Below are 14477 nucleotides of genomic sequence, written 5' to 3' on the forward strand. Positions count from 1 at the left end.
TACTCCATTGTGTGTATGTACCATAGTTTGTTTATCCATTCATCTGTTGATGGCATCTGGGTTGTTTCCATCTTTTTGCTGTTGTGAACAGTGCTGCAATGAATATGGGTGTGCATATGTCTATTCGAGGGACGACCTTTTCTTTGTTCCTCTTACTCTCCTGTGCTGAGTTCCTTTTGTTTGTGGATTTTTTTTTTTCATTTCTTTTGTTTTTGTAGGTTTGGTTTTTACTGAGACTTTATGTTTTCTTCTTTATTTTGATGAGCAGGTTTGTTAACTTTCTTTGTGGTTACCTTGAAATTTACCCTTATCTTTCTAGATTTGAACCAGCCTATTATTACTTGGTATCAGCTTGCTTTCCTTTCCATTAGAAGGTTCTATACATACACTGTTTATTCCCTCTTTTATTCTTCTGATGCTGTTGTCATTTACAGATTAACCTCTCTGGTTCCCTGTTGTAACTTTTTTGGTTTCTCATAGTCCTTAAAAGCTCATTTCCTAGGTTGGTATCTGGCTACTACAATCCTGTGTCCTATCTTTAGCCTGTGGTCTGATGTTGTTTGTTCTCAGATCAAAGGACTCCCTTTAATAATTCTTGTGAGTTTGGTTTGGTTTTTACATAGTTCCTTAATTTCTGTTTATCTGGAAATGACCTAATTTCATCATCATGTTTGAATGAGAGTTTTGCAGGACATATTATTCTTGGCTGGCAATTTTTTTCTTTCAAGGTTTTATATATGTCATCCCATTGCCTTCTTGCCTGCATGGTTTCTGACGAATAATCTGAGCTTAGTCTTATTGTTTCTCCTCTGTATGTGACTTTTTGTTTTTCTCTTGCTGCTCTCAGGATTGTTTGTTTGTCTTTGGTTTTAGAGAGTGTGATTATGATATGCCTTCGTGATTTTCTTTTGGGGTCTATCCTATATGGGGTTCGTTGAGCTTCTTGGATGGTCAGATTTCATCTTTCATGATATTGGGGAAGTTTTCTGTCAGCAATTCTTCAATGATCCTCTCTGTTTTCTGTTTTCTTCCTCTGTTCTGGAACTCCGATCACTCACAAATTTTTGCTTTTGATTGTATCCCACAAAATTCTCAGGTTGTCTTCATTTTTATTTGTTGTTTTTTCTCAAACAGATTTGTATCCAAGTGATTGTCTTCAATTTCACTGATCCTGTCTTCCATCATTTCAAACCTGCTCCTCAGCCCTTCTATGACACTGTCCATTTCTGAAATCTTGTTGTTTATCTTTTGGATTTCTAATTGTTGTTTTTGTATGATTTCTAGCTGTGAATTTATTTTGGCATTTAGTTCCTGTATTATTTTCCTGAATTCTTCCATTTTTTTGTTTGTATTTTCCATGAATTTGTCTATTTTCCCCTCATTTTTGTCTGCTTTTTGCTTCAACTCTTGGATACTCTGAGTATTAGAGATTTGAATTCCTTATCAGGTAGTCCTAGTGCCTTTCCTTCTACTAGAAAGTCATCTGGTGTTTTATTTTGGAGGCCTACTGGAACCATCTTGTCCTGATTTTGTATATGTTTTGATATTGTCTGCTGTCTTCGGGACATCCAGTAGTTATTTTCCTCATTTATTGATTGTAGATTTATTTGTTTCATCCTGCTTTTTTGTTTTATTTGGTTATGTCTGAGCAGGCAGTCTGTGAGTTCTCTGTTGTTTGCTCATCTGTGGGCAGAATACTTTTTGCCTACTTCTCCAATAGGCAGGGTCAGTCACTCACATATGGTACAGCAGGGCAGGTCAAGCTGAAGGGGAGTTGCTACGATGGGTTCTTTGTGGCACACACTAGGGCTGACAGGGCAGGCTGGGAATCAGTTCAGGGCAGGTCTGATAGGCTGTGCCTGTGCTGCTTGGGGGTGTGTTGTTCAGTGCACAGCACAGGTAGGCAGGATGCAGGGGGGAGATTGTGATATGTGGAGCTAAGATGGATATAGGGAAGACTGAGAGAGAGGAGAGTGGAACAGGAGCCAAAAACATACAAACAAACAAACAAACAAAAAAGAGTGCTAAAGGAGCTTGCCATTGGAGTGGAGAGTTGAAAGACTGAGAAATGGAGAAAAACAAAAAGAAAAAAAAAGGGTAAAAGAAAAAAATATATTAATTAAAATTTTAAAAAAAGGAAAAAGAAAAGCAAACCCCCCAGGGATCCCACAAGTGCAGCTGCAAGGACTGGGGAAGTTGCTCTCAGGCTGTGAAGTACAGCCTGGCTAGAAGGGGTAGAGATATCACACAGTGTCAGGTATTCAGGAGACAGGAAGAGAAAGTAAGTATAGAGAGATGAGAAACTGAGGAATGAAGAAAGACAAAAAGGGAAAAAGAGAGAAAAGGAAAGAAAACAAGCAAAAGAAAAATGAAAAAACCAAAACAAGAAAAAATGATGTCCCCAGGGATCCCACTGCACAGCTGCGCAAACTGAGGGAGTAGCTCCCAAGCCATGGTGTACTGTTTGGATCTCAAGCCAAGAGAAGAAAAGGAAAACAATATACAAACAAACAGACCAAAGCCCCCAGGATCCAACCAGCATGGCAGCACAGGCTAGGAAGCAGTTCCACAGTCAAGTGGCATTTCATAGCCTTTTAGGAAGACGCAAAGATGGCACAAGGAGCCAGGTATTTGAGCGAAAGGAGGAGGAGGTGATGAGAGGTATGGAAGAAACCAACAAATGGCACTCAGGGGGCCAGCCAGTGCAGGTGGGTAGAATCCAAGCAGCACAGGACTGAAGCCAGTGCTTCCTGGCCAAGAGACTGTGGCCACAGGAAGTAGAGGAGGCTGAGTGGGAGTGAAGAAGGATGGGCGTAGGGAAGCGTGTATCGCTGTTTACTGGTTGTTCTGTCTCATGCTGGCAGCTCTGTGAAGCTGCTTTCCTGTACTCCCTGTTCGCTGCTCTCTGACAGGTGTCCAAGATGGCGGATCTGTGCTGTGTTAGCTGTTAGGGGACCTCTGCATGTATCTCTCCCCGCTCTCTGTTCTCTGTCAGTTTCTCATTCCATTTGGTGCTTGGCTAAGTTCTTTATCTCTTCATTTGATGCTTAGGGTTTCAGGATTGATGTTTGTCTCTGGTTGGCTTAGTTTTTCAGATCTTTGCTGTGGAGGGATGGCGTGGTGCTTCTGTCTATAGTGCCATGTTGCCCGGAAGTCCTGGATTAGTTTTTGTGTATGGTGTGAGGTATCAATCTTGCTTCATTTTCCTGCATGTTGAAATCCACTTTTGTGAGCACCATTTGTAGAAGAAACTGTTCATTCCCCATTGAATGGTGTTATTCCCTTGTCAAAAATCAATTGACTGCAGATGTTTGGGTTTATTTCTGTATTTTCTATTCTATTCTATTGGTATATATGTCTGTCATTAAACCAGTACCAGGCTGTGTTGATTACTGTAGCTGTGTAATATGTTTTGAAATCAGGACGTGTGAGGCCTCCTACTTTGTTGTTCTTCTTCTGAAAACTGCTTTGGTTATTCGGGGTCTCTTGTCTTTCCATATACAATTGAGAATTAGTTTTTCCATTTCTGTAAAGAATGAGGTTTGGATCTTGATTGGGATTGCGTTTTATCTGTAGATCGCTTTGGGTAGTATTGACATCTTAACTATATTAAGTCTTCCAATCCTTGAGCACGAAATATCTTTCCATTTACTTAGGTCTTCTTTAGTCTCTTTCAGCACTGTTTTATGATTTTCCTTGTGTAAGTCTTTCACGTCCCTGGGTAAATTTATTTCTAGATATTTTATTCATTTAGATGCTATTGTATTCAGGTTTTATTTTAAAACAGGTTTTTTCAATCTTGGCACCACTGATAATTTGGGCCAGATAATTTTTGTTATGGAGGTCTGTCCTGTGCGTTGTAGGATGTTCACCATATGCTCACTTCATGCCAGTAGCACATACACCCTCCCCTTCTCCTTGTGACAAACAAAAAAGTCTGCAGGCATTGCTAATATCCTCTGGGGTGGAGGGAAAGTTACCCCCTGTTGAGAACCACTGTTTTAATGTATTACATTTAGTGCTGACTCTGGAGAAAGTCCCCTGCATCTGAAGTCCTGTTCCAACACTTTCTAGTAGTGCGAACTTGAGTAGATTAATTAACCTCTCTGAGACTTGGTGTCTTCACTGGTAAAATGAGGATAATAATAGTACTTAACTCATGGGGCCATTGTGAAAATTAAATGAACTAATACATGAGAACCACTTAGAAGAATGCCTGGAAAGTAGTGAGCCCTTAACCAGCATTGGACGTTATTTTTATTATAATCCCCGTAGCATTTGAATAAAACTTCAGTTTTCATAATAATGTAAGATTTAGAGGTTTCCTCACCAACTCTCTGAGAGTTATGATAATTAGTACTAATTATTAGTTATTCTTTTCCTTTTTAATCCCAGTTAAAATAATTACACAGACAGTTCATTTTTCCAACTGGTTTTCAGGAGATTTAAATAAGGGTATGTACTGTAAGTACCCCTAGGGTGATAGGTTAAATGTTGCCCACCATCCTGAAGATATAATCCAATATGTATTCAAAGGAAAGCATTTTATTAATTTTTTTTATCACAAACTTACTAAGAAGTTCTGGTGGGCCAAACTTTGACTTTAATAGTACTTGATACAAATGCTAATAGTGCAATGCCTCTAGATTTCAGAACACAGCAGTAGCTGAAGTTGCATTTAAAATCTCAGCAGGCCCTGCTCTTATACTTCCCATAAAAACTTAGGGCTACAGTAGAAAAGGATATTATTAAGACTGGTGGTGCTCAATAGCACTGCAGGCTCCCTTGTGCTTGGAAATGGTAATTTAATCCTTTTCTTAAATTTGAGCTTAAGGCATTCACCTGACATATTGTCAAAAAAATACAAGCAGAGTCTTTTTAAATATGGTCTTACAGTGCTGAGATATTAAGGAAATAAATACTTATCTCCCTTGATAACATTTTAATATTCATTAAAAATACATTGCTCTAGGCCCCACTCCCCAGCATTTTGATTCAGTAATATCTGGGGTAAGATCTGGAATTTGACTTTTATGAAGCTCTCCAGATGATTTTTGGATTTTCAAATAGGTTTGGAAGATACTGCCTAAAGAAACAGAGAAAAACCTACAGAGCTTAAGTAAACTTCTGCAAATAAAATAAAACCTCCCTAATGACTCTGATCATAAAATGAATGATTAATTTATTCATTCATTTCACATATTTTATTGAGAGCTTAGTACATTCAAGGAACTAAGCCAGCCAAAAGGAACTTAGAGATGAAAAAAATAGGTAGAATCTCTCTCTTCGTGGAGATTATTATTTATATCATCAATTTTGAACTAGAGTGTTGATAAAAGTCATCTGGGCTTCATAACTCCAGGAAATCTGATCCAGTGGGTTTGGGTAGCAACAAGGAATTTTCATCTGTAAGCACCCCGGGTGATACGTACAGGACATAGACCACACTTTGAGAAACATTGGCGCCTGTGCTTACAAATGCTGGAAAGAATGAGATAAAAAAAGTTGGAGGGAAGACCAGAAATACTGGGAAACCTCAAAGCTATGAGGCTGCTGTCTGGGAAGTGTTGAGTGAAACCACCTAAAGAAAGAAGGATGTATGTAAGCAATGGAAGGCCATATTGAGTAGGAGTACTTACCAGGACTGGTGACATAGTTGGCTGACTGCCCGAGGCATCCTGGGAGTGGAGCATAGAGAATATAGAGACTGATGATAAGGCCTCAAAGTCAGTCTGCATCGTGAGGGATTATTTGTCATGCAAAGGACTTTGGATTCTATCTTGCAGGGAGTCAGGAGTTTTAAGCAAAGAAGTAAAATAATCAGATTGTCCATTTAAAAAGATACCTCGGGGCAGTGTGAAGAACAGTTTGGAGACAGAAAAGATCAGAGACAGGGAAACCAGAAAACCAAAACCAAACTCATTGCCATCGAGTTGATTCTGACTCATAGTGACCACACAGGATAGAGTAGAACTGCTCTACAGGGTTTCCAAGGAGCGACTGGTGGATTTGAACTACTGATAAACACCCGAGTTATGGTAGAGTCAGTTGTTTCCTACACACATGATTGAAGTTTCTGAATTTTTAAAAAAATATAAGGTGGATATCCAAATACAGATTTTCTTCTATGTGAAAAAAACAGATGTTTTAAAATTTAATAATTTTACATCCTTGGCAGTGTTGGGAATATTTAAAAATCTTTTGTTTCTATTCACAGAGCATTATAATGACTGACTCTTATTTTTAATTCATTAATGTGTAGGGTGTTAATAATCTCTTCTACCAAGCCACTGATAAATTTGTTCTTAGATCTTCTGCAATTTCTATTGATGGCATGATGAAATGATGAAATAATCAGGCCATAGCTGTTATTTTCTTCTGAAGAGTCAATCCATTTTGTTATTTACTCTGAAGTAGTGGATCCAGGCCTCTAATATTTCATTGTTCTGTTGATGGTGACAGCCACATTCATTATAAGCAGTCTATTAATCTTACAGTGCTTTATTCAGCTCAAGGATCAGCAAATATAGAAGACACTTTATCTTCTGGAAGTCTGAAGTTTGTAGCAAGGAGCCGTGTTAAGTGAGTGAACAGATGCATCACAATTTGACTACTCTTATGATAGAATTGATTGGCAAAGTCTTTGAGTAAGCAAATAGAACCGGCAGACACTGCCTAGTTTATACTATGCAGTGATAAACTATAAGCCAACCAAGGAATACAGATGTGTATATGAGGGGACTTGGGAGGCTTTCCAAAAGGAATGGTGAGCAAATCCCAATGGTACTTCTGACCATCCGACTGGGCAGTACATGAGAATGATCTGAGGATCCCTATTTTTGTCTGTATTTGAAGCCTTTATAGTTTTCTCCTGAAAAGTTAAATAAAAATTTAAAGTCAGTTCAACTAAGCTATCAACTCTTAGTTGTAGCAAATGGGGAGCAACTGGAGGGCTAAATAACATACAAATTACCCTCCCAAAGCTTTTTAAAATCTGTTTGTGCCACCCACCAAACTAGTCAGAGCTTTGTCAGCACATCTCACCCTTTTACCAAGGTGTCAAGTAATAAAACAGATTAACTCGTCAGAGGAAGATAACAGAATTAGAATTATACACTGTAGGAAGTGGAAAACATGATGAACAAATTTATCTGCCCAACCAATTCTCTACAGTACCTATGAGAAAAAGAGGTCCAAAGTATCAAGTGACTCAGAATATCAAACAGCATGGTGGAACAAAATCTGAGTATGAATAATGAAAAATTAATGAAATGGTTTATTAAGCATTGTTATAATCAATCTCTTCCTCTTTGCCCTATTGGTAAGGGAGGGATTCCCACCTAAGGCTATGGGAATGGCTGAACACATGACACTTGACACTGGACAGAAGAGATCTGACTGCAGCTTATTAGTCACATATACTCATAGCCTGGAGAAGGAAGATTCTGCACACCATTCAGGTCATATGAGGATTGCACTCAGGAACAGAGCAAACAACCAGAGCCTCTGGGAGGCCGGCTTTGTAGTATCAAGAGGGTGGGGTGCCGCCTCATTCCTTTGAGAGGATATGATTGGCTTATTTGAACAATTCCGTGGGTTGGCAGGCAACTGAAGCCTGTTACTTATGGATAAACATGAACTGCATTTGGTCCATTTGATAAGGAGGCTTGTTTGGCAAGAGGATGTTATGCACAGGAACAGAGTGGGGAAAGGAATTTATGATTGAGGCCATTTGAGACCCGTCTAGTTTTCCCTAGATGTTACAGACTGCATAATATTGGGCCTTAATTTTAGGACTTATACCACAAGCATGCAAACTCTCAAGAACAGAATGCATTGTTTTTGTGTGGGAGCTGACCTTGATGCTATGGTAGCCTCTACTTACTCCACTAGACAAGGTCTCCCAGTGGGAGCAAACTAGAAAATTTCACAGACCAAATTAAGATAATCAAATTACACGGCTTATTAAACCATTTTGGAACACACAAAGAGAAGCAAGAAGGAAAAGGTAGGGTAGGCTAACACTCTTAGGTTAGAGTGCAAGCGAGGTGGAAATACCACACCACCTATGCAATGATCATATGTTCTGTCTTTCTCTGCTGCATCAGCCTTCCTGGCTGATGATGTGGATATGAGGGCCACAGTTGAGGTTTGAGCAATGAGACCCAATGGTTGGAAATTTCCTGAAGCCAACACACGCATTTGTTCTATCAGAGCCTTACGCTGACAAGTATGCCTGAGCATAACTGTAGCTCACTGATCAGCCTGATAAGCAACTATAGCTTTTATGTATATTTCTCAGGCAGAGAACCCATGGGGCCAGAATAGGTAGCCCTTATTGGAGCCCTTGTGGTTCAGCAGTTAAGAGCTTGGCTGCTAACCAAAAGTATGGCAGTTTGAATTCACCAGTCACTCCTTGGAAACCCTATTGGGCAGTTCTACTCTGTCCTATAGTCACTATGAGTCAGAATTGACTCGATGGCAACAGGTTAAGTATACTTAGTGTAACATGTATATTGAGTGCATCTTAGTTATTCCAACTCTTTCTATCTGAGTTTAACAAAGATGTTTTATTTAGTTTATCTATGTCTTGCATGTTAAAGTTATTAACTTATTTATCTATATATATTATACACCATTATTCAAATTCATGCACCAACCACTGTCTTAGGCTGGGTTCTCTGGAGCAGCAAAACCAGTAAAGCATATAAATATATATAGAGAGAGATTTATATCAAGAAAACAGCTCATGTGATTGTAGAAGCTAGAATGTCCCAAGTCTGTGGATCATGGTAGAGGCCTCTCCCAATTCACGCAGCCGCAGAAGCTGGAGAACCCAAAGTCGGCAGGTCAAAGAGCAGGGCTCCCACTCATAGGCTTTAAAGGTCAACGAATTCCAAGATCGGCAGGCAAGACCACAAGGTTTCTTCTGATTCACATGGCTGCAGGGGCTGGCGAACCCAAGATCAGCAGGTTAGACAGCAGGACTCTTGCTCACAGGCTGTGAAGATCGACGAATCCCAAGATTGACAGGTAAGCTGCTAGCTCAAGCCCTAAGAACCGGAGCTAAGACAACAAGAGGCAGCTGCTGGGTCCAGAACAAGCCAAAAACCTTGACAAGGCAGGCAGGAAGGAAGTAGCTGGCAGAGGGTGGAAAGATGAAGGCTGAGGGGGTGATGAGCTACCGCAGGCCCGCCCCTACTGGTACCACTTAGCAGATTCCATCATGGGGGTGATCACATATCAGATTTTAACAGGGAAGTGATGACAACGTTACACAACTGCCAAAACACTGAGAATCACGGCCTAGCCAAGCTGACATACAATCTTAACCATAACAACCACTAATGGCAAAGATGAGGAAATTGAAGATTGTTACCAACTTCTGTACTCTGAAATTGATCAAATATGCAATCAAACTGCATTGATAATTGCTGGTGATTGGAATGCAAAAGTTGGAAGAGAAGAAGGATCGGTGGTTGGAAAATATGGCTTTGGTGATAGAGATGACACTGGAGATTGCGTGATAGAATTTTGAAAGACCAACGAATTCTTCACTGCAAATATCTTTTTTCAAAAACAAACAGCTACTATACCCATTGACCTCACCGGATAGAAAACACAGGAATCAAATCTACTACATTTGTGGAAAGAGATGATGGAAAAACTCAATATCATCAGTCAGAACATGGCCAGGGGCCGACTGCAGAAGAGACCATCAATTGCCCTATACAAGTTCAAGTTGAAGCTGAAGAAAATTAAAACAAGTCCATGAGAGCCAAAATACAAACCTGAGTATATCTTGAGAGCATTTTAAGAATAGATTTGATGCACTCAACACAAATGACCAAAGACCAGACAAGTTGTGGGAAGATATCAAGGATGTCATACATGAAGAAAGTAAAAGTTCATTAAAAAGACAGGAAAGAAAAAAAAAAAAAAAAAGAACTACATGGGCGTCAGAAGAGTCTCTGAAACTTGCACTTGAATGTAGTGTAGCTAAAGCGAATGGAAGGGATGATGAAGTAAAAGAGCTGAACAGAAGATTTCAAAGGGCAGCTTGAGAAGACAAAGCAAAATATTATAATGAAATGTGCAAAGACGAGTTAGAAAACAAAAAGTGAAGAACACACTCAGCATTTCTCAAGCTGAAAGAACTGAAGAAAAAAATTCGAGATTCAAGTTGCAATTTTGGACTCCATGGGTAAAATATTGACTAATGCAGGAAGCATCAAAAGAAGATGGAAGGAATACACAGAGTCACTGTACCAACAAAAGTTCATCAATGTTTAACCATTTCAGAAAGTGGTATATGATCAAGAACCAATAGTACTAAAGGAAGAGGCCCAAGCTGCACTGAAGGCATTGGCGAAAAACAAGGCTCCAGGAATTGATGGAATACCAATTGAGATGTTTCAGCAAACAAATGCAGTACTGGAGGTGCTCACTTGTCTATACCAAGAAATTTGGAAGACAGCTACCTGGCCAACTGACAGGAAGAGATCCATATTTGTGCCTGTTTCAAAGAAAAGTGGTCCAAAGAAATGCAAAAATAATCAAACAATATCATTAAAATCACGGGCAAGTAAAATTTTGCTGAAAATGATTCAAAAGCATTGCAGCAATACATCTACAGGGGACTGTCAGAAGTTCAAACTGGATTCAGAAGAGGACTGGACCAATAAGCAACATCATGATAAATGGAGAAAAGATTGATGTTGTCAAGGATTTCATTTTACTTGGACCAACAATCAATGCCCATGGAAGCAGCAGTCAGGAAATCAAATGATGTATTCCATTGGGAAAATCTGCTGCAAAAGACTCCTTTGAAGTGTTAAAAAGCCAAGATGTCACTTTGAGGACTAAAGTGCACCTGACCCAAGCCGTGATATTTTCAGTTGCCTTATATGCACGTGAAAAGTGGACAATGAATAAGGAAGACCAAAGAAGAATCGGTGCCTTTGAATTATGGTGTTGGTGAAGAATATTGCATATAATATGGACTACCAGAAGAACGAACAAGTCTGTCTTGGAAAAATACAGCCAGAGGTCTCCTTGGAAGTGAGGATGGTGAGACTTCGTCTCACATACTTTGGACATTTTATCAGGAGGGACCAGTCCTGGAGAAGGAAAGCATCCTTGTTAAAGTAGAGGGTCAGCAAAAAAGAGGAAGACCCTCGAAGGAGATGGATTGACACAGTGGCTGCAACAATGGGCCCAAACATAACAAAGATTGTGAGGATGGTGCAGGACTGGGCAATGTTTTGTTCTGTTGTACGTAGGTCGCTATGAATCGGAACTGACTCGATGGCACTTAACAACAACAATGACAACAACAACATCTATATATACCTAATGCATCTTATAAGTTTTGCCTGTATCTTTGTAAGATAGGAATTTATTCATCAGCTGTGCTTAGGGTTTCATCTATCCCGTTTATTTTTAATATATTCAATGTCAGAATTGAAAATTCTCAAATAATGCAGCAAATGTGCATTGCATTAGTTATTCAATATGAAGTTTCTGATCATGTTATAATTATTAGATGAGTCATATTGGCATTGACTAATAAATTTAAGCAATTTATATAGGAAACTAAAAAAGGGAAATTGTAGGATCAAAAAAATAAATAAATAAAACACTCTTTTAACAATATTTAATATTTATTAGATTCTACATAATTTCTCTTACCTAACATCAAGGTTAGTCCTTGGGTGGCCCAAATGGTTATGCGCTCAGCTCTTAATCAAAAGGTTTGTGGTTCAAATCCACCCACAGGAACCTTGGAAGAAAGGCCTGATGATCTACTTCCAAAAGATCATAGCCATTGAAAATCCTTATGGAGTGCAGTTCTGCTCTGGAACACATGGGGTCACTATGAGTCAGAATTGACTAGATGGCTTCTGGTTTGGCTTGCTTTTAATATGAAGGTGGCCATGTTGTTATGCATTTTTTCACTGTACTGCATTTCTTGAATTTTGTTTTAGTTATAACTAAGTTCAGTGTGACAGTAAACTCAGAATAACAGTGTCTTAAACAAAATAAAATTTTATTTCTCTGTCATGTGTGTGAAGTTTTCCAGTTAGCAGTATAGAGATAAGAAAAAAAGGAGGACAAACTCTCTTCTAAAAAGTTAAACACAAGACTTCTGTTTGTAAGCCATCAGCTAGAACGCAGTCATATGACCATATCTAATTACAAGAGACTCTGGCAATGTTGTCTCTTTTCAATTGGTCAGCTAAAAATCAGGGTTTAGGGGTAACAAGATAATATGCTTGGTAAAGTACAGGGTCAGCGAAAAAGAGAAAGACCCTCAACAAGATGGATTGACACATGGCTGCAACAATGGACTCATGCATAACAATGATTGTGAGCGTGGCACAGGACCAGGCAGTGTTTCATTCTGTGGTGCGTGGGGTCACTATGAGTCAGAACTGACTTGACGGTACCTAATAACAACAGCAACAAAGAATATATATTGGAAGATGAGTAACAAGCTCTGTCGGAGAAGTCTCTGAACAAAATGTTTCCACTACAGGGTAAAAATGTGATTGACCTGTAGATAGGACAAATGTCCTGCCATCTATGGGAAGCCTATCATTATCTTTCCAATCCAAGACTCAGTGAAAATCCAAATCCATATTATTACAGCTCCTTCTAAAAAATGCATAATTATGATCAATTTAGCATGTGATTAAACATTTTTCTCTAAACCTCTAGATTCAAAACAACCAATAATTATCTTGCGCAACATAGTTAGCAAATGCAGCTTATTACCATAATAATATCAAGATCATATCATAAACCAAATATAAACCCATGGAAACAATTTTAAAATGAACCCAACACTCCCCAAACAGGTGTATACTTTCCTTCTGTAAAACTAAAGAACAACTACCCTTTTCTGTTTGCTTGGGTTGTTTTTTTCCTCTAAATGCTACATTTTCAAAAAAGTAAACTATTCAACTGACTTTAAACATGGACAGAATAATCTGACGAAAGCTAAAGCTTTATATATTTCCTTTCTAATGATTGACTCTAATCAATTTGGGGGGTTGGTTTTTAGATTTCTTTTGATCTTCTCTGGTAAGAAATGGCCTCCATGGGCCTTTTAACTGGTTTCCACATTACATTTTCATTACTCACTTTTCCCTACAAATAAAATTGCTGGCACTTTCCAACCTCTCATTTGATGATGTCTGCCACACCTGCTTTGGTAGAAAGAACTAAGGAGGCTGTGCGTGGGGGCAATAACGTCTTCTTATACCCTATAATCTCTGAAGCCTATAGAAAGGGAACTAGCATTCATTAAAACAATTACTCGTTGTTGGACATCACATATTAAGGTTTTATTTGATATACTTTAGCAAAATTTTATTGTTTTCTTAAATAATATATACATTTCTTGTTAGGCTTATTCTTGAGTATATTATGTTTTAGTTGTTACTGGGATTTTTTTCTGTCATATTTTCAAATTGATTATTCTTAGAATATAAAACAGCTATAAACTTTCGTGGAATCCAAAGGCGGTGCAAACAGTTAACATACGTGGCTGATAATGGAAAGGGTGGAGGTTCGAGTCTACCCAGAGGCACCTTGGAAGAAACGTTTGGAATTTACTTCTGAAGAATCAGCCATTGAAAACACTAAGGAGCACAGGTCTACTCTTACACACATGGTGACACCATGAGTCACAGTTAACTTGAAACAAACCAAAAAAACCCACTGCCATTGAGTTTGTCTCATAGCAGTCCTGAAGGACAGAGTAAAACTGCCCGCATAGTATTCCCAAGGTTGTAAATCTTTGTGGAAGCAGACTGCCACATCTTTTCACCTGTGGAGAGACTGGTGGGTTTGAACTGCTGACCTTTCCATTAGCAGTTGAGTGCTTAACCACTGTGCAACCAGGGCTCCTGGTTAATTCAACAGCAACTGGTTGACTCTTATATGTTAATTTGGGAAAAGTTTTTAATTAGCAATAATCATACCTCAGATAAACCTCATTGGCAACGATAACTTTGTCTGCACAAAGCTATATACATACTGATTTTGTAGTTAGCTATCACATGAACTTTCCCACTGTTCTTAATATTTTTTTTCAGTTTATTTTCTTGGGTTTTCCAAATATACAATGGTATGCTTTTCAAATAATTATGTCTCATATTGTATTCTCTTCCATTTTTTTTTTTTTTTTTTTTTTTAAAGGTTTTACAGCTAATCACCTTGGGGAAAGATAGTAGTCTCTGGGTTAACTCCATCTGAGATGCTAGGATTTTTTCCCCTGTTATCTGAATTAAACCCCATACCTACTTTAGGTAGTGGGTATTACTACATACAATTCATGAAAAGAAAATTGTTTAAGGTGACAAAAGTAAACGAGGGAAATAAATATTATTTGAATCCAGATCTGTTCTCAAATTGCATGTATTTTCTACTAATTCACAAAATATTCCAAAGAGGAGAAAATGTAAGATTCT

General features: G+C 38.6%; 1 non-coding gene across 1 annotated transcript; it reads right to left on the reverse strand.

The window, feature by feature from the left end:
• Positions 1–13902: 13902 nt before the first annotated feature.
• Positions 13903–14034, reverse strand: LOC111822069 (U4 spliceosomal RNA). Its single transcript, XR_002825360.1, has one exon. It is a non-coding gene; the product is annotated as a U4 spliceosomal RNA (small nuclear RNA).
• Between the last annotated feature and the right edge of the window lie 443 nt (positions 14035–14477).

Source organism: Trichechus manatus, unplaced genomic scaffold (assembly GCF_000243295.1).
Source record: "Trichechus manatus latirostris isolate Lorelei unplaced genomic scaffold, TriManLat1.0 scaffold00126, whole genome shotgun sequence".
NCBI classification, from domain to species: Eukaryota; Metazoa; Chordata; class Mammalia; order Sirenia; family Trichechidae; genus Trichechus; species Trichechus manatus.